This window comes from Stenella coeruleoalba, assembly GCF_951394435.1.
Source record: "Stenella coeruleoalba genome assembly, chromosome: 2".
NCBI classification, from domain to species: Eukaryota; Metazoa; Chordata; class Mammalia; order Artiodactyla; family Delphinidae; genus Stenella; species Stenella coeruleoalba.
Window position 1 is genome coordinate 151,707,220 of NC_137147.1, and position 20,395 is coordinate 151,727,614.

Genomic DNA, 20,395 nt, shown 5'->3' on the forward strand with positions numbered 1-20,395 from the left:
TGCCTGTGCTTTTGATGTCATAGACAAGAAATTGTTGCCACATCCAATGTCATAAAACTGTGCCCATGTTTTCTTCTAGAAGTTTTACAGTTTTAGGTCTTGCATTTTAGATCTTTAATTTGTTTAAATTAATTGTGATATATGGTGTAAAATATGGTTCCAATTTTGTCTTTTTCATATGTGGATATCCAGTTTTTCCAACAGCATTTGTTGAAAAGTCTGTCCTTTCCCTATGGAATGGTCTTGGCTTCCTTGTTGAAGATCATTTGACCATGTATGCAAGGGTTTATTTTGGGGCTTTCTATTCTATTTGTCCATTTCTTCTGTCTTTATGCTACTGTCGCACTGTTTTGACTACCACAGCTTTGTAATATATTTTCAAATCAGGAAGTGTGAGACTCCAACTTTGTTCTTCTTCAAAATTGTTTTGTCTATTTGGGGTCCCTTGAGATTTCACATGAATTTAATTGTTTAAATTTCTGCAAGAAATGTGGTTGGGATTTTGACAGGGATTACATTGAATTTGTAGGTTGCTTTGAGTAGTATGGACATCTTAATATTAAGTCTTCTAATCCATGAACACAGGATATCTTTCCATTTATTTGTATCTTTAATTTCTTATAGCAATGTATAGTTGTGTTCTGTGTAAAAGTTTTTAACCTCCTTAGTTAGGTTATTCCTAAGTATCTTATTCTTTTTGATGTCATTGTAAATGGAATTGTTTTGATCACCAGGATTGGTTCCAGCCCCCTTTACTGATCACACACGAAAAGCTGCTTGAGGAGGTCTTGCCACTCTTTATGCTGCAAGTGTCCATTGTGGACATGGCATTGTCTACTCCAAGCATGTTGTCTTCTTATGTCCCACCAAATACCAGTGCTTGGGGCACCAGAACGTTGCCAGTCTCTTTGCAGAAGTCAGTGAATGGTCACCTCTGCCACACTGGCCTCTAAGCCTCCAGACTGTCCTGCTTATGCCTCATCTCTCAATGTCCATTTGCTTCTGTTCCTCAGCCCTTGACCAGACTCTTACAAAGACTTTCATCAATTTTAGGACATCACTCTGTAATCTTAAGGCTCAAATCTAGTATAAGGGCTTCAGTGAGTCAGAAACACTTTGTTTACATACATATATGCATCTTTGTTTATATATATAATCTGTGCAGCTTCAGTCTAACTTAAATGGACAGGACAATATTGGGCAGTAGAGAAAGAGGTCAAGAATGCTTGTAAACCCTACCTGTTCCATGGAAATCCTAAGCCCACATAGAGTTAGTTCAGCAGATTAACAGAGCTAGCTTCAGCCTCTTGACTGAATAATTTCTGAAGTTTCTTTGCAGATTTCAACAATTTCTTGGTCAATAAGACAGTCTGGCATAAGTTGAAATGGTCATGTAAGTTTCCTGAGTGGCTTTCTGCTCTAGAAAGATGAAATCCTACAAGGGCCAACTTTAAAACCCTACAAGGGCCAGCATGGGCAAGTGCCTGTTTCTAAAGTTAATGCAGGTAGAAATAATTTTCTTCAGTTGTCCTACTCCATAGCTCCCTTCTGCCAACCACACACACACTTAGTGAGTAATCCAGATTATTTTTAGGATTTACAGATATGTGTAACTTCACTGACAAGTGTCAAGATATGCACTCTTTGGCCTTTGTGTAGGTTTTCACTGTGTTGATAGGAGGCACAGTGGAAAGGGAGGGTTGTCCAAACAGAAGGAAGAACTTAAGCAAGTGCATGAAATTACGTAGTGGCTTCAGGACACAGTGGAAATGTCCTTCAGTGCTGTAAATGACTGTCAGGAAAACTTAGAGGGAAGTAGTATGTAGTTTATGACACTTGGAATAGGAGTACTTTGGAAGAATAAGCGAGGGAAAAATGTATTTCTTACCACTGACTAGTAATACAGTGAATATAGATGAGTTCTGGGATTTTCAACATTTCAGAAAGTTAGTTCTTCTTTCTCTATCTTAGCTACAGAATCAATGGATTTTCAACAGAGAGGGGCTCGATTTTTTAATGTACCCTTTATCTTTCCTTTACTCAGTGAGTGACATTTTTTTTTTTCTAAGAAACAGGTTCTCTTGCAGCTCTGTTTTCAGAGTTATTCATGCCTGCTTTCTTCAGGTGAATACAGTTTGAAAGACCAAGGTCTTAGGACAATCTCCCATTTGCCTATTATTTACCTCTCTGAATCAGACCACAAAATTCTGAATATGAAGCCCATAATTCTACCTGATAATAGAACAGAGAGTATAATATCAGATGGCAGGATTTTCTTCCACGATATTAGCCTCAAAGAGCATGTACTCGGCCACACCTTCAGTTTCACTTAACTGACTAGGGGATGAATATTCTAACTTATTTATGGTTTCAGACATCACTATTTCTTGGAGATAATAAGTTTTTAGTTTTTCAGATATGTAAAAAGTACTTGAGAGAAATATATCCTTAAATCAATTTTTTTTGGTAATTTAGGTGATGCCTTTTAAATCTTGTTTCCACTCTAGTGAAGGGCATAAAGATGATCTGAATAATTGGGAAAACACCATATTCATGGTTGAATATTTTAATATTGTAAATTTGTCATTTTCCCACAAATTAATATACCAATTAAATTCAATTCTAACTTAGAATTTTAGCAGAACTTTAAAGAACACAAAAAGCTTATTCCAAAGTTTATAAGTAAAAGGGCTTATATATAGACAATCCAAAGACTCCACCAAAAAATTGCTAGACCTAATAAACAAATTCAGTAAAGTCTCAAAATATAAAATCAACATACAAAAATCGGTTGCATTTCTATACACTGACATGAACTATTAGAAAGAGAAATAAAGAAAACAGTCCCATTTACAATAGCATCAAAACCAATAAAATATTTAGGAATAAATTCAACCAAGGAAGTGAAATATTTATACACCAAAAACTGTAAGATGCTGGTGAAAGAAATTGAAGACACAAGTGAGTGGAAAAATATCCCGTATTCATGGGTCAGAAGAGTTAATGCTGTTAAAATTTTCATACTACCAAAAGCCATTTACAGATTTAATGCAATTCCTATTAAAATTCTAATGGCATTTTTCACAGAAATAGAAAAGAACAATTGTAGCAATCATTTAGAACCACAAAAGACCCTGATAGTCAAAGCAATCTTGAGAAAGAGCAAAGCTGAAGGCATCAGCTTCCTGATTTCAAACTGTTTCACAAAGTTATAGTAATCAAAACAGTATGGCATAAAAATAGACATATACCAAGGGAACAGAATTAAGAGTGCAGAAATAAACGCATACAGATATAGTCAACTAATATTTGACAACGGAGCCAAGAATACCCAATGGTGAAAGGAAACTCTCTTTAATAAATGGTGTTGGGAAAATTGGATATTCATATGCAAAAAATGGAACTGGATCTCTATTTTACATCACTCACAGAAATTAATTCAGGGCTTCCCTGGTGGCGCAGTGGTTGAGAGTCCGCCTGCCGATGCAGGGGACACGGGTTCGTGCCCCAGTCCGGGAGGATCCCACATGCCACTGAGCGGCTGGGCCTGTGAGCCATGGCCGCTGAGCCTGCGCGTCTGGAGCCTGTGCTCCGCAATGGGAGAGGCCACAGCAGTGAGAGGCCCACGTACTGCCAAAAAAAAAAAAAAAAAAAAAAAAAAAAACAAAATGAATTGAGGACTTCACATAAGACTAGAAACAATAAAACTCACAGAAGAAAACATAAGAAAAGAGCTCCTTTGATATCAGTCTTGACAATAATATTTTTGGATATGACACAACAAGCCCAGACAACAAAAGCAAAAACAAAAAGTGTGACTACATGAAATGGAAAATCTTCTGCACTGCAAAAGAACCAATCAACAAACTGAAAAAATCATCTATGGAGTGGGAGAAAATATTTGCAAACCATCCATCCGATAAGGAGTTAATCCAAAATATATAAGGAACTCATACAACTCAGTAGCCCCAAAAACTAACAATCCAATTTAAAAATGGGCAGAGGACTTGAATAGAGGGTTTTTCCAAAGAGGACATACAAATGGACAACAAGTACGTGAAATGGTGTTCAACACTACTAATCATCAGGGAAGTACAAATGAAAACCATAGGGAGATATCACCTACACCTGTTAGAACGAGAGATAACAAATGCTGGTGAGGATGTGAAGAAAAGGGAAACCTGGTACACGGTTGGTAGGAATGTAAATTGGTGCAGCCACTATGGAAAACAGCATAGAGGTTCCTCAAAAAATTAAAAATGGAACTACCATACTATTCACCAATCCTACTTCTGTGTATATAACCAAAGGAGATGAAATCACTTTATCAAAGAGGTATCTGGACTCCCATTTCATTGCAGTATTATTCACAATAGCCAAGACATGGAAACAACAGAAGTGTCCATATATATAGATTTCATCATTAAAAAAGGAGGGAAATCCTGCCATTTGCAACAACATGGTGGACCTTATGCTAAGTGAAATAAGGATGTGCTCATTTTTCTCTTTGCTAAAATGGGCAAAATTAATAGCAACAAAACAGTAATAGTATCTAATGTTTGATGAGTGCTAGGTCCAAGCAAGGTACTATGGACTTCAACATGTATAATTTCCTTGAGTTCTCAAAATAACACTTTACCATGCCCATTTTATAAAATAGTGAAGGCAGGGAAAATGTGAGACTTACCCAATGTCACATAGCTAATAAGTGGTGAGGACCAGACTTGATTCCAATCTATTTGGCTCCCAAGTCTGTGCTCTTAAACTGTATGTTACACTGCTATTTATCAAGCTAAGCTATGCTAAAGAGATAAGGATGTAAAGAGATACAAAGCGAATGTTCCCTGCCTTTCTTAGAGAGGTTGGAACAGGAAAATTCATTCATCTTTGACTAAGTAGGGAGTCACAGTCTGATATTTCTCAAAAGGCAAAACAACCTTAACCTCCCTTTCAACCTATTTCGCACTGCCCAGGGTGCAGCCTGATGCTCCAGCCAAATGGATCTTTTGTGTTCCCCACCCACATGCCGTGATTTTCCTCTTTGCACAGTTGCTCATGCCTTTGTCTAGAGTGTCCTTCCTGGTCTACAGAATTCCCTAATGCATCCTTTGAGGTCCAGCCCAAGAGTAACTGCCTCCATGAGAATTATTGCTCTTTGGATGGAATTTCCTTGAGTGTCAGATTGTATGTTTCTGCTCAGTCTTTTCTTAACTTGTAATTAGTGCAGCTCTTTGTGTCAGGAAGGAGCATGGTTGTTGAATTTAAATTGACTGTTATAAAAAAAAAACTCCAGGGAGCACTTACCTAACAGAAGAGAATATACGAGGAAGGATTAACAATGAACTTGCCTTTTTCCTGTCAACCAGCACTGTTTTAAGCAAAACCTGAGGACGTATAAATGTGAAATGTTATTTCAAATGACTAGAAATTTATTTTAAACATGATTTTTCTCTTTTAGCACAAATGGTGAACTGAGTAAATTATAAACTTAAACTGTTGTAACATATTTGATTGTGAAAGAGCAGCATGTAAGGTGCCAGGAATTAATTTCTCAGGGAATGGCTTTGGAGACTGTCTTCTTTAATTACAGATTAAAGCAGACCTTGGCGGTGTCCTTTTGGATCAATATAAATACAGAGCATAAATCAATATTGTTATACTGTTACACAGTGTAGTGTAGAAATTCTTAAAAAGAAAATGAAAATTACAAATTGTCTTAAAGAAATAATGATTTTTACTTGACAATGACTCCATTGTAACCAAATTAAAAATTAGTGCTGTATAAATGCATCTGTGCTTAGATTGCCTATTTGTTCATTAGGATGTGCTCATTTTTCTCTTTGCTAAAATGGCCCAGAATTAGAAAGCGGTATATAATTCCAGTTCTGTCATTAATTAGTGGGAAATTATTTTAATTTCTTAGGTTCTAGTTTCCTTACCCTTAAGAGAGTTGGACTAGATGGCTTCAAAGATTCTCCAGTTTCTCAAACGTGTTATGATCCTCTTATAAGAAGGATCTTTGAAATTTTACTGAATCCAAAGAGTTTGAGGAAATATTAGCATATGGGAGGTATTGAGATGAGAGGAGGGAAGGTTGGTTAAAAAAAAATAAAGGGTAGAAGTGTTTATTTGCTTAGAGTAGAGAGGAAAAGCTGGTGTGGAGGGAAATGTCAACTTAACTGGTAGAGACACTGAAACTTCTACTTACATTGAATTTCATACTTTGCAAAATTGTTTCAGGTACATGTTGTGTTTGAGACCCTTGATAAGGAGTTCCCAATCTCAGAGGCAACTGGAAGCATTTCAGGTTTCTGAGAAGGATGATGTGTTTGAAATGATGCTTGAGCAATTTGTTGACTTCTTAAGGGAATATTTGTAAATCAGTTAGAGCAGTGCCTGGCATATCACAAGTGTTATGATATGTTAAAACAAAAATGGAGGTTTTTGGGAAAAGGGAAAGCCTGGCTGGGAAGCCACTGCCATCATCTTTGTCCTGGGAGAGTGAGTAAGACTTGTTTTCTGAAGATACCGAAGGTACTTGGCATTTCTCAGGCTCCCCTGGTTTCCTCTCTCTCTTAATTTTCATTAGGTGATCAAAACTTTTTTCCCCATTTCTAAGCATAATCTCAACTCGCTGGAGCTGAGCCATTTATTTATTTCTTTTTAGAATTTCTTTTTAAAAAATACAATATAGAGTACAGAGAACTGTAATAGAGAGTGCGTAAAGTGCATAAGCTTTTATTTTCAAATAACAACTTATTCGGAATAGTTTTAGTGAAAAACATGTATAGTTTGTAGAAAGGTTGGATAATAAACACATTTAACTCTGAGTCAAGTGCCTATGTTTAGTCCTTCCTTTACCATCAAATGACTTGGTATGGTATTGGACAAATCATGGGATTTTTCTGAGCCTTGGTTAACTCATTTGTGAAACAAATGCTAATAACTAATCTCCTATCCATGGAACTGTTATCAGTGCTTAGGACAGTGCTTGGCATAGACAAAACACTTTACAAATATTTCTTGAATGAATAAATGGACTTTAATTTAGATAACATGTGTGGATATATGTACAAATGTATAAATAAAAGTTATTTTTAATGTAAAGAATTCTCTGTATGTCAATCCTAATCCCCCAATTCATCCCACCCTCCCCTTGCCTGCCATGTCCACATGTCCATTCTCTAAATTTGCATCTCTATTCCTGCCCTGCAAATAGGTTCATCTGTACATTTTTCTAGATTCCATATATATGCGTTAATATACGATATTTGTTTTTCTCTTTCTGACTTACTTCACTCTGTATGACAGACTCTAGGTCCATCCACATCTCTACAAATGACCCAATTTAGTTCCTTTTTATGGCTGAGTAATATTCCATTGTATATATGTGCCACATCTTCTTTATCCATTCATCTGTTGATGGGCATTTGGGTTGCTTCCATGTCCTGGCTATCATAAATCATGCTGCAATGAACATTGTGGTACATGTCTCTTTTTGAATTATGGTTTTCTCAGGGTATATCAAAAACAGTAATCAAAACAGTATGTACTGGCGTGAAGACAGGCATATAGACTAATGGAAGAAAATAGAGAGCCCTCAAATAAATGTAAGCATATGCAATCAACTGATCTTTGACAAGGGTACCAGTATTACACAGTGGGGAATGGATTGTCTCTTCAACAAATGGTGTTAGGAAAACTAGATTTTCATATGCAAAGGCATGAAATTAGACTCTTATTTTACACCATGTACAAAAACCAACTCAAAATAGATTAAAGACTTAAGTGTGAGACCTAAAACTGTAAAACTCTTAGAAGAAAATATAAGGGAAAAACTTCATAAAACTGGTCTTGACAGTGATTTCATGGCTATGACATCAAAAGCATAGGTAACAAAAGCTAAAATAAAGAAACAGGACTACATCAAACTAAGAAGTTTCTGCACAGGAAAAGAAATAATCAACAGAGTGAAAAGGCAACCTATGGAAAAGGAGAAAATACTTTCAAGCTATATATCTGGGGCCCTCCAATATTAAGAGGTAAGGGAGAAAGGAGAAGCCAGGAAAGGAGATTGAAAAGGAGGGAGCTGTGAGGTAGGAGGAAAATAAAGAGATTATAGTAGCATGGAAGTCATGTAAAGAAAGCATCGAGGAAGAAAGAGTGATGAACTGTGTCAAATGCTGATAAGTCAAGTAAGATGAGGTCTAAGAATTACCATTTATATTTTATTTATCAACATGGAGGTGTTGGTGACCCACTTAAGAGCAGTTCTGATGGTGTGATATAGACCAAGAAGAGCTGATTGGGGTGGGTTGAAGATAGAGTTAAGAGAGAGGAATTAGAGACACAAATTATAGAGCAATTCTTTGAGCATTTTTGCTGAAAAAATTGTGCAAAGAATGAAGCACTAACTTGTGGGGAAAGTGAGTCGATATAGACCTTTTTTTTTTAAATGGGAAAATAATGGTATGTTTGTGTTCTGTTTGGAAAGATTCAGTAGAGATAGAAATATTGATGAGGGGGAACTTCTGGAGAAGTCCTTCAATAGGTGAATGGAGTGGTGTTTAGTGTGAAATTGGACGGGAAAGCTTTAGATAGGAATATGTTTATCTCTCTTAACACATGGAAGACAGAGCATGCAGGGTGATACTGTCAGATGGATTGATATGTTCATTAGAGTCTGAGTATTTTAGTAATCAGTAATGACAGGTCCAGCATATGACCCTGGGAGTCAGAGGTTGAGGTAGGATGAAGGACAAGGTGATGGGGAAGAGGAAGTTGAGGAACAAAGAGACCAGGGTATTTGGAAGATTGCTCATAAGTCTGTTGAAATTGCCAAAAATTAAAACAAGAGTAGAATGACAGTGAACTAAGAGCTAAAATCAGTGAGAAACAGGTGAGATTGGTCTGGGGGTTGCTGAATGACAGTAACAGTGGGGTATAAGAGGTGATATAATCTGATGACTTGAGATTCAAAGATGGAGATCTTTAGGGAGGAGTGAGGGAGAATTAAAGTGGCAATGAAGAGCAAGGAGGACACCTGCTGCACCCCTAGGTCCAGTGGTTTGATGGTTGTGGAAGAAAAAACAGGCTTCATTGTGAGAGCTTCATGGAAGTAGCATCCTCATGGAAGACTGGTTTTAGTTAGAACAAGATAAAAAGTAGAGGTAGAGAGAGGGCATTTTGAGAATGACTGAATTCCAGAGAACATGGCAGACTGATTTCAGGAGTTGGGCAGGGGTGAGAAGCGGGGAGAAATAGGAGACATGTAGAGCCTTAAGGATTAGAATGTTGGCAGTAATGGGCCATCTTGGAATCTGGGGATTCTTATAATGACATATAATCAGGGATAAAGGGCTTAAGTAGATCATTGTGTGTGGATTGAAGCAAATAGCAGCAGCAAAGCTGTGAGAGTTGGGGAGTAGGGAATGCAATTATTAACACATTTTTGTTCATATTGGAACACCCTGCAGCCAAGCTAAACATGATGTAATTTATGATAAACAACTCTCACTTGCACAATAGGAGACTGTTGAAAATGCCAACTCCCTGAGGGAAAGTCACCAGTGGCTCAGCTCCCTAGCAAAATGTCAAATACTTGGCCTGATTCTAACTAGGGAAAAGCAGGAGAGCAGTGTTTCCTCTCAGTCCATTCATCCCTCAGCCAGGTTATCATTGCCTGTGATGTTAAGGCAAGAGGCGACAGGAGAGAAACAAGTTGTGTGGGTATGAGTGACCTTCCACTTTCCAGGAGAAAGGGGATCATCTCCAGGCAGTGACACTCAGCCAGGTGTGAGGTACTACCATGTGCCCAGATGGATACATTACTAATTTATTGGGAAGCCTTCCAGATTTACCAGTTTCTGTTACCTTCATGAGAAGCTTATAACAACTTTATAGCAAAAGCTGAAGGTGGAGAACTTCCTTGGGTGTGAATACTCACAAGTGTGTTGCTAGAAAGACCAAATATTAGAACTAAGCAACCTAAGTGTCCATCATCGGATGAATGGATAAAGAAGATGTGGCACATACATACAATGGAATATTACTCAGCCATAAAAAGAAACGAAATTGAGCTATTTGTAATGAGGTGGATGGACCTAGAGTCTGTCATACAGAGTGAAGTAAGTCAGAAAGAGAAAGACAAATACCGTATGCTAACACATATATATGGAATTTAAGAAAAAAAAATGTCATGAAGAACCTAGGGGTAAGACAGGAATAAAGACACAGACCTACTAGAGAATGGACTTGAGGCTATGGGGAGGGGGAAGGGTAAGCTGGGACAAAGTGAGAGAGTGGCATGGACATATATACACTACCAAATGTAAAATAGATAGCTAGTGGGAAGCAGCCACATAGCACAGGGAGATCAGCTCGGTGCTTTGTGACCACCTAGAGGGGTGGGATAGGGAGGGGAGGGAGGGAGATGCAAGAGATATGGGAAAATATGTATATGTATAACTGATTCACTTTGTTATAAAGCAGAAACTAACACACCATTGTAAAGCAATTATACTCCAATAAATATGTTAAAAAAAAGAGAGAACTAAGAGGGGGCCTTAGAGATCACTAGAGATGAACTGGTTTCACAGCATCCAAAGTTTTATATTTTGTAGGGGAAACTTTATTATGTCCAATATTTAGAAATCTTATGAGGAACCACAGTATACGTAAAACAGATAAAAATAAAACTTCATTGGGTGGTTTTTGAGATGCTTCTGAATTCCTCCTGAATTTCACTTTATGAGCGCTCATGTGTACCTTTGGGGAAACTCAAGGGATTTTGTAACGCACAATTTTGACAAACATTGATCTAAATGCCTTCTCCTGGCTTGGGTTCCTTAAAAAAGCATACTCTGTGACAAGGATACAAGTGCAAGTTGTTTATTCAAGAGGTGATTCCAGAAAGTGGATTCAAAGTGAGGCCAGTTATCATAGATCGTATGGTTTGTTTCAGTCACAGGCAGCTGCACAGGGGCAGGCATAGTATAGATGGCAATTTGGATTTAACTAGTGTTGTGGTTTTGCCAGGGCAAATGTAATGACGTGAGAGAAGGGCAAGGGAGATGAAGGGATACAAAAGAATGAATTCATTGTAATTATTTACCAAAGAATAAGCTGGGTAAGGAGGGAAGAGGAGATATCAGTAGATGAGGGAGAATGAGACGTTGGTAGGATGGGTCATAGTATTGATGGAGTCGGGGTACCAGAGAGGTGTGAGCTGGAAAGGAATATGGTGGTCAGGGAGTGAGATGCATGAAATTGAGTTCACAGAGGGGCCGCAGTTATTGGTCATGACAAGGTCATTATGGACATGACCACGGGAGTGAGTGGTTGAGACAAGGTGGCGGGAAAGGTCATTTGAGGAGAGGAGCTCTAGGAACTGAAAGTCTAGGGGTGTTGGAATCATCTATTTATATATGGAAATCTCCTTGAGTTAGGACTGGAAAAATGTTGTATAGCAAAGAGAGTAGAATAAAATCTACCAATATATGTACGAGGGCATATCTGGGTGGTGAGTTGTACTCACTTTAAATTTATTTCTTACACTTCATGTATTACTTTTATAATCAGAAGTAAATGATTAAAAAAGATAAATTGTTTCAGTTGGGGTTCAGTCAGGAAAACAGGAATTTTATATAATTTTATGCAGCTATTTGGGTGCATACAAATCACAGTGGAGCCTGGAGGAGTGAAAGGGGATCAGCCATCAGTTTTCAATTTTGCCATGTTCCCATGGTCCAGAGTCAGAGTGCTGTTACCCGAGAGTTGGGAACCTGCAGGAAACTGCTGCTGACTTCAGAGTTTCTTCACATCTTGAGATGAGTGAATGGCAGGGGACTGCACAGGGTGTTGAAAAACTTATCTGTGTAAAGCCCACGCATCTGGTGGTACTGCTGGAGGGAGAGGAAAGTGGCTTCTGCCTCCTTTGCTCCTCTCAGATCTCATGTTAATGCATCTCACAGGCAAACGTAATGCATGTCCATCTCTCTGCAGGCAAGGAAACCTGCAAACTGCAGTTCTGGGTGACCGTCTCCTGTGATACGGTGAGAGCATAGAAGAAGAATGGGAATGAATGTTGACTGTAGAACCAGGCCAAACCAAACCAGACAGACTAAATCATATCCAGCCTAGCAAACATTGCTTCATAGAGCCAAAATGCATTTCATGGCTCAGTTTGTACTGTCCCCTCTTAAGCTTGGCACTTTGCCTTTTTAACTGAAATTCTCCCTGTCTTGTGTCTCTTTCTAGCATGGATTTTTGTGACTGTAGGATCCAGCATCAATGAAAAGGTTTCTTAAAACCTGCACGTATGTATGTATGAATGTGTGTGTGTGTGTGTGTGTGTGTGTGTGAGTGTGTTACCTCTTAAATATTACCTAGATTAAAAGGCAGGAAGGATTAGGGTTTCATCTGAGGCAAGTTACCATTGTATCCAGTTTAAAGAATCAGAGGAGTGGAGTGAAGGGAGTGAGCAAAATGGGCCAGGGAGGTCAAGAATAGCTTTTCAAAGAAGGCAGAATTTAATTAGGGCTTGAAGGACAGGGAAAGAGAAAAAGATATGAACAGGGTGCTGGAAGACTAGAGTGCTAGTTTTGGTTCTGCACATAGCTAGTTTCTTGACCCCGGTTGTCATTAGGGCTGTTTACAAACATTGCTGCTCCCTTCCCTCTGGCTAGGCACCAGGCTTGCACTTCTCTAGCCCCTTGAAGTCAGGTGTGGCCATGTGACTTCCTTTGACAATGAAGTGTTAGTGGAAGAGGCATATACTACTTGTAGGTAGAAGCATCAACTTGCTTGTGCCTGATGCCGACGTTCCTTTTCCTCGCTGTGGTCGTCCTGCAAGCATGTGCTAAAAGGGAGCCTCTGTTACTCTGGGTCCCTGCGGGATTATGAAGAGATGTGCTGGGCAAGGAGTGTGAGAAAGAAATACACCTTTGTAGTGTTAAGCCACTGGGAATTTTGGAGCTCTTGTGTCAGTGGAATAACCCTACCCATCTTACCTATTAGGGTGACCTTGAGCAAGCCCTTTCATGTGTGGGAGCCCCAGTTTCCCACGGGTAAGATGAAAGATTTAGAATAGATTGTTTTCAAGAATTTTTCTTTTCCAGCAGCAGATTTCAAAGGAAATTCACCAGGAAACCTAAAATGTAAATGGCTCCCAACAGAGCTGGGTGTCCTCTCGGTGAAAACCACTGGATAGAGACTTCTAACATTTTGTCCATCCCTGGCATGTTTTAAGTCTCTTGGAAGGCTCATAGTCTACCAGTTCCGGTCAGCCTGGCCAGCTTCTCTCTCACTGGAGCAAATCTAACTAGTATGAATTTCAGTAGCATAAACCTGTTTTCCGGAGTTTTCCACTTCTGGGTAAGGTGAACATCATGATTCTGGTTAGAGAACAATCTGTGTGGTCTGACTTACGTAGCTTTCTGGTTTCCCCTTGATGCACTGCGGCAAAGGCAGCTAAGACGGCCTACTCCTTGGCAGGAAACCAGGCATGTGACTGACAGATGATGCTGAAGATCTGCCCCTGAATTCCATTACTGATGCTAACATGGACTCAACTGACCTCTGCAGGGGAGAGACTGAAAAGTCTTATCAGTGAGCATGACGGTGTTTCAGAAGATGGGAAAAGAACTGTTAAATAGACATAGTGCAGACTACAGAGGTACCAATGGTTTGACTGGGTGAGATGGACAATGAATTATGAACTTTTTCTAAAAGAAGGGACCTGTATGACTCCTGACGTCTCTCTCTTTCTCTCCTCATTCTCAGTGGTAAAATGATTGCTGGCTTCAGACAGACCTGGGTTTGAATCCCAAGTCGTCTACTGGTTGACCATGGGCATATACCCTAATGATTCCACCTCAGTTTCTTCTATTGTAGAATGGAATAATAACACCTTCTTGGCCAAGTGGTTGTTAGGATTGAATGAGATGAAGAATGCAAAACACGCGGCACTTGCTTCTTTCTCACTTCCACGCTCCTTATTTCCTGTTTCCTTATATTTTTAATTCAAACAGAAAGTCACAAAAATTATAATCATCCTCATCAGTTCACTCAGTCCCATGTAATTAATTTTTTTTCATCTCGATCTTTCGTTAGCACTTTTATGAATTCATCAGTTTTCCATTAGAGTTCTGAAAATGCTTAGTCATTCAGTTCAGCAGTAGAGTCAGTTACCAGAAACCTGTACTTGTCAGAGCCTTTTCCATGAATTCCTTGAAGATGAAATCTTTTTATAGGAACATTTTTGTGACAGCAACAGAGTACAGCCAGAACTGTCTGTAAATGACAGAAGACATAAGAATGACCACGGTTAAAGATTTGATGAAAGTTCATAATAATACAATTGACAAGGAAATTTAGTTATTTCTGAGATATACATTTTAAAGTAATAACTAGAATTATGACTTATAACATTATACCAGAACATAAGATTTTTAGAAATTTCATGTAATGTTTGAAACATTTATATTAACATACTTCCATACAAATACCCCAAAGAAAGTTTAGTATTAGTTTTTTGTTTGTTTTTTTTATACTGTAGGTTCTTATTAGTCATCAATTTTATACACATCAGTGTATACACATCAATCCCAATCGCCCAATTCAGCACACCACCATCCCCAGCCCACCGCAGGTTTCCCCACTTGGTGTCCATATGTTTGTTCTCTACATCTGTGTCTCAACTTCTGCCCTGCAAACCGGTTCATCTGTACCATTTTTCTAGGTTCCACATACATGCGTTAATATACGATATTTGTTTTTCTCTTTCTGACTTACTTTACTCTGTATGAAGTCGTTAGATCCATCCACGTCTCAACAAATGACTCAGTTTCGTTCCTTTTTATGGCTGAGTAATATTCCATTGTATATATGTACCACAACTTCTTTATCCATTCGTCTGTCGATGGGCATTTAGGTTGCTTCCATGAGCTGGCTATTGTAAATAGTGCTGCAATGAATATTGGGGTGCATGTGTCTTTTTGAATTATGGTTTTCTCTGGGTATATGCCCAGTAGTGGGATTGCTGGGTCATATGGTAGTTCTATTTTTAGTTTTTTAAGGAACCTCCATGCTGTTCTCCATAGTGTCTGTATCAATTTACATTCCCACCAACAGTGCAAGAGGGTTCCCTTTTCTCCACACCCTCTCCAGCATTTGTTTGTAGATATTCTGATGATGCCCATTCTAACTGGTGTGAGGTGATACCTCATTGTAGTTTTTTTTTTTTAATATCTTGATTGGAGTATAATTGCTTTACAATGGTGTGTTAGTTTCTGCTTTATAACAAAGTGAATCAGTTATACATATACATATGTTCCCATATCTCTTCCCTCTTGTGTTTCCCTTCCTCCCATCCTCCCTATCCCACCCCTTTGGTGGTCACAAACCACCAAGCTGATCTCCCTGTGCTATGTAGCTGCTTCCCACTAGCTATCTATTTTATGCTTGGTAGCGTATGTATGTCCATGCCACACACTCACTTTGTCACAGCTTACCCTTCTCCCTCCCCGTATCCTCAAGTGCATGCTCTAGGAGGTCTGTGTCTTTATTCCCATCTTACCACTAGGTACTTCATGACCTTTTTTTTTCTCCTTAGATTCCATATATATGTGTTAGCATACGGTATTTGTTTTTCTCTTTCTGACTTAATTCACTCTGTATGACAGACTCTAGATCCATCCACCTCACTGCAAATAACTCAATTTCATTTATTTTTATGGCTGAGTAATATTCCATTTGATATATGTGCCACATCTTCTTTATCCATTCATCCGATGATGGACACTTAGGTTGCTTCCATGTTCTGGCTATTGTAAATAGAGCTGCAATGAACATTTTGGTACATGACTCTTTTTGAATTATGGTTTTCTCAGGGTATATGCCCAGTAGTGGGATTGCTGGGTCGTATGGAGTTCTATTTTTAGTTTTTTAAGGAACCTCCATACTGTTCTCCATAGTGGCTGTATCAATTTACATTCCCACCAACAGTGAAAGAGTGTTCCCTTTTCTCCACACCCTCTCCAGCATTTATTGTTTCTAGATATTTTGACGATGGTCATTCTGACTGGTGTGAGATGATATCTCATTGTAGTTTTGATTTACATTTCTCTAATGATTAATGATGTTGAGCATTCTTTCATGTGTTTGTTGGCAATCTGTATATCTTCTTTGGAGAAATGTCTATTTAGGTCTTCTGCCCATTTTTGGATTGGGTTGTTTGTTTTTTTGTTATTGAGCTGCATGAGCTGCTTTTAAATTTGGGAGATTAATCCTTTGTCAGTTGCTTCATTTGCAAATATTTTCTCCCATTCAGAGGGTTGTCTTTTGGTCTTGTTTATGGTTTCCTTTGCTGTGCAAAAGCTTTGAAGTTTCATTAGGTCCCATTTGTTTATTTTTGTTTTTATTTCCATTTCTCTAGGAGGTGGATCAAAAGAGATCTTGCTGTGATTTATGTCAAAGAGTGTTCTTCCTATGTTTTCATCTAAGAGTTTTATAGTGTCTGGCCTTACATTTAAGTCTCAAATCCATTTTGAGTTTATTTTTGTGTATGGTGTTAGGGAGTGTTATAATTTCATTCTTTTACATGTAGCTGTCCAGTTTTCCCAGCACCACTTATTGAAGAGACTTTCTTTTCTCCATTGTATATCTTTGCCTCCTTTGTCATAGATTAGTTGACCATAGGTGCATGGGTTTATCTCTGGGCTTTCTATCTTGTTCCATTGCCCTATGTTTCTGTTTTTGTGCCAGTACCATATTGTCTTGATTACTGTAGCTTTGTAGTATAGTCTGATGTCAGGGAGTCTGATTCCTCCAGCTCTGATTCTTTCCCTCAAGACTGCTTTGGCTATTCGGGGTCTTTTTTGTCTCCATACAAATTTTAAGATGATTTGTTCTAGTTCCGTAAAAAATGCCATTGGTAATTTGATAGGGATTGCATTGAATCTGTAGATTGCTTTGGGTAGTACAGTCATTTTCACAATATTGATTCTTCCAATCCAAGAACATGGTATATCTCTCCAACTGTTGGTATCATCTTTAATTTCTTTCATCAGTGTCTTATAGTTTTCTGCATACAGGTCTTTTTTCTCCCAAGGTAGGTTTATTCCTAGGTATTTTATTCTTTTTGTTGCAATGGTAAATGGGAGTGTTTCCATAATTTCTGTTTCAGATTTTTCATCATTAGTGTATAGGAATGTGAGAGATTTCTGTGCATTAATTTGGTATCCTGCAACTTTACCAAATTCATTGATTAGCTCTAGTAGTTTTCTGGTGGCATTTTTAGGATTCTCTATGTATAGTATCATGTCATCTGCAAACAGTGACAGTTTTACTTCTTCTTTTCCAATTTGGATTCCTTTTGTTTCTTTTTCTTCTCTGATTGCTGTGGCTAGGACTTCCAAAACTATGTTGAATAATACTGGTTAGAGTGGACATCCTTGTCTCATTCCTGAACTTAGAGGAAATGCTTTCAGTTTCTCACCATTGAGAATGATGTTTGCTGTGGGTTTGTCGTATGTGGCCTTTATTATGTTGAGGTAGGTTCCCTCTATGCCCACTTTCTGGAGAGTTTTTATCATAAATGGCTGTTGAATTTTGTCAGAAGCTTTTTCTGCATCTGTTGAGATGATCATATGGTATTTTTTCTTCAGTTTGTTAATATGGTGTATCCCATTGATTTGATTTGTGTTTATTGAAGTATCCTTGCATACCTGGAATAAATCCCACTTGATCGTGGTGTATGTTCCTTTTAATGTGTTCTTGGATTCTGTTTGCTAGTATTTTGTTGAGGATTTTTGCATCTATATTCATCAGTGATATTGGTCTGTAATTTTCTTTTTTTGTAGTATCTTTGTCTGGTTTGGTATCAGGGTGATGGTGGCCTCATAGAGTGAGTTTTGGAGTGTTCCTTCCTCTGCAGTTTTTTGGAAGAGTTTGAGAAGGATGGATGTTAGCTCTTCTCTAAATGTTTGATAGAATTCACCTGGTCCTGGACTTTTGTCTGTTGGAAGATTTTTAATCACAGTTTCAATTTCAGTGGTTGTGATAGGTCTGTTCATATTTTCTATTTCTTCCTGATTCAGTCTTGGCAGGTTGTGCCTTTCTAAGAATTTGTCCATTTCTTCCAGGTTGTCCATTTTATTGGCATAGAGTTGTTTGTAGTCGTCTCTTAGGATACTTTGTATTTCTTCTGTGTCTGTTGTAACTTCTCCTTTTTCATTTCTAATTTTATTGATTTGAGTCCTCTCCCTCTTTTTCTTGATGAGTCTGGCTAATGGTTTATCAATTTTGTTTATCTTCTCAAAGAACAAGCTTTTAGTTTTATTGATCTTTGCTATTGTTTTCTTTGTTTCTGTTTCATTTATTTCTGCTCTGATTTCTTTCCTTCTGCTAACTTTGGGTTTTGTTCTTCTTTCTCTAGTTTCTTTAGGTGTAAGGTTAGATTATTTACTTGAGACTTTTCTTTTTTTTGAGGTAGGCTTGTATAGCTATAAACTTCCCTCTTAGAACTGCTTTTGCTGCATCCCATAGGTTTTGGATCGTTGTGTTTTCATTGTCATTTGTCTCTAGGTATTTTTTAATTTCCTCTTTGACATTCAGTGATCTCTTGGTTATTTAGTAATGTATTGTTTAGCCTCCATGTGTTTGTGTTTTTATGTTTTTTCCCTGCAATTCATTTCTAATCTCATAGCGTTGTGTTCAGAAAAGATGCTTGATATGATTTCAATTTTCTTAAATTTACTGAGGCTTGATTTGTGACCCAGGATGTGATCTATGCTGCAGAATGGTCCGTGCGCACTTGAGAAGAAAGTGTAATCTGCTGTTTTTGGATGGAATGTCCTATAAATATCAATTAAATCTATCTGATCTATTGTGTCATTTGAAGCTTCTGTTTCCTTATTTATTTTCATTTTGGATGATCTGTCCATTGGTGTAAGGGAGGTGTTAAAGTCCCCAACTATTATTGCGTTACTATTGATTTCCCCTTTCATGGTTGTTAGCATTTGCCTTATGTATAGAGGTGCTCCTATGTTGGGTGCATAAACATTTATAATTGTTATATCTTCTTGGATTGATCCCTTGATTATTATGTAGTGTCCTTCCTTGTCTCTTTTAACATTCTTTATTTTAAAGTCTATTTTATCTGATATGAGTATAGCCACTCCATCTTTCTTTTGATTTCCATTTGCATGGAACATCTTTTTCCATCCTGTCACTTTCAGTCTGTATGTGTCCCTAGGTCTGAAGCGGGTCTCTTGCAGACAGCACATATATGGGTCTTGTTTTTGTATCCGTTCAGGAAGCCTGTCTTTTGGTTGGAGTATTTAATCCATTCACGTTTAAGGTAATCATCGATATGTATGGTCCTATGACCATTTTCTTAATTGTTTTGGGTTTGTTTTTATAGGGCCTTTTCTTCTCTTGTGTTTCCCACTTAGAGAAGTTCCTTTAGCATTTGTTGTAGAGCTGGTTTGGTGGTGCTGAATTCTCTTAGCTTTTGCTTGCCTGTAAAGCTTTTGATTTCTCCATCAAATCTGAATGAAATCCTTGCTGGGTAGAGTAATCTTGGTTGTAGATTCTTCCCTTTCATCACTTTAAGTAGATCATGCCACTCCCTTCTGGTGTGTAGAGTTTCTGCTGAGAAATCAGCTGTTAACCTTATGGGAGTTCCCTTGTATGTTATTTTTCGTTTTTCCCTTGCTGCTTTCAATAATTTTTCTTTGTCTTTGATTCTTGCCAATTTGATTACTATGTGTCTCGGCGTGTTTCTCCTTGGGTTTATCCTGTATGGGACTCACTGTATTTCCTGGACTTGGGTGGCTATTTCCGTTCCCACGTTAGGAAAGTTTTTGACTAAAATCTCTTCAAATATTTTCTCTGGTCCTTTCTCTCTCTCGTCCTTCTGGGACCCCTATAATATGAATGTTGTTGCATTTAATGTTGTCCCAGAGGTCTTTTAGGCTATCCTCATTTGTTTCCATTCTTTTTTCTTTATTCTGTTCTGCAGCAGTGAATTCCACCATTCTGTCTTCTAGGTCACTTATCCGTTCTTCAGCCTCAGTTATTCTGCTATTGATTCCTTCTAGTGTAGTTTTCATTTCAGTTATTGTATTGTTCATCTCTGTTTGTTTGTTCTTTAATTCTTCTAGGTCTTTGTTAAACATTTCTTGTATCTTCTCGATCTTTGCCTCCATTCTTTTTACAAGGTCCTGGATCATCTTCATTATCATTATTCTGAATTCTTTTTCTGGAAAGTTGCCTATCTCCACTTCATTTAGTTGTTTATCTGGGGTTTTATCTTGTTCCTTCATCTGGTACATAGCCCTTTGCCTTTTCATCTTGTCTGTCTTTCTGTGAATGTGGTTTCTGTTCCACAGGC

The 20,395-nt window shown here is 38.1% G+C and overlaps 1 long non-coding RNA gene across 1 annotated transcript in view; it reads left to right on the forward strand.

Annotated features, from left to right (window-relative positions):
- LOC307182448 overlaps nt 1-20,395 on the forward strand; it is a 221,520-nt gene that overhangs the window by 84,168 nt on the left and 116,957 nt on the right. The gene's annotated exons all lie outside the window — the stretch shown is intronic.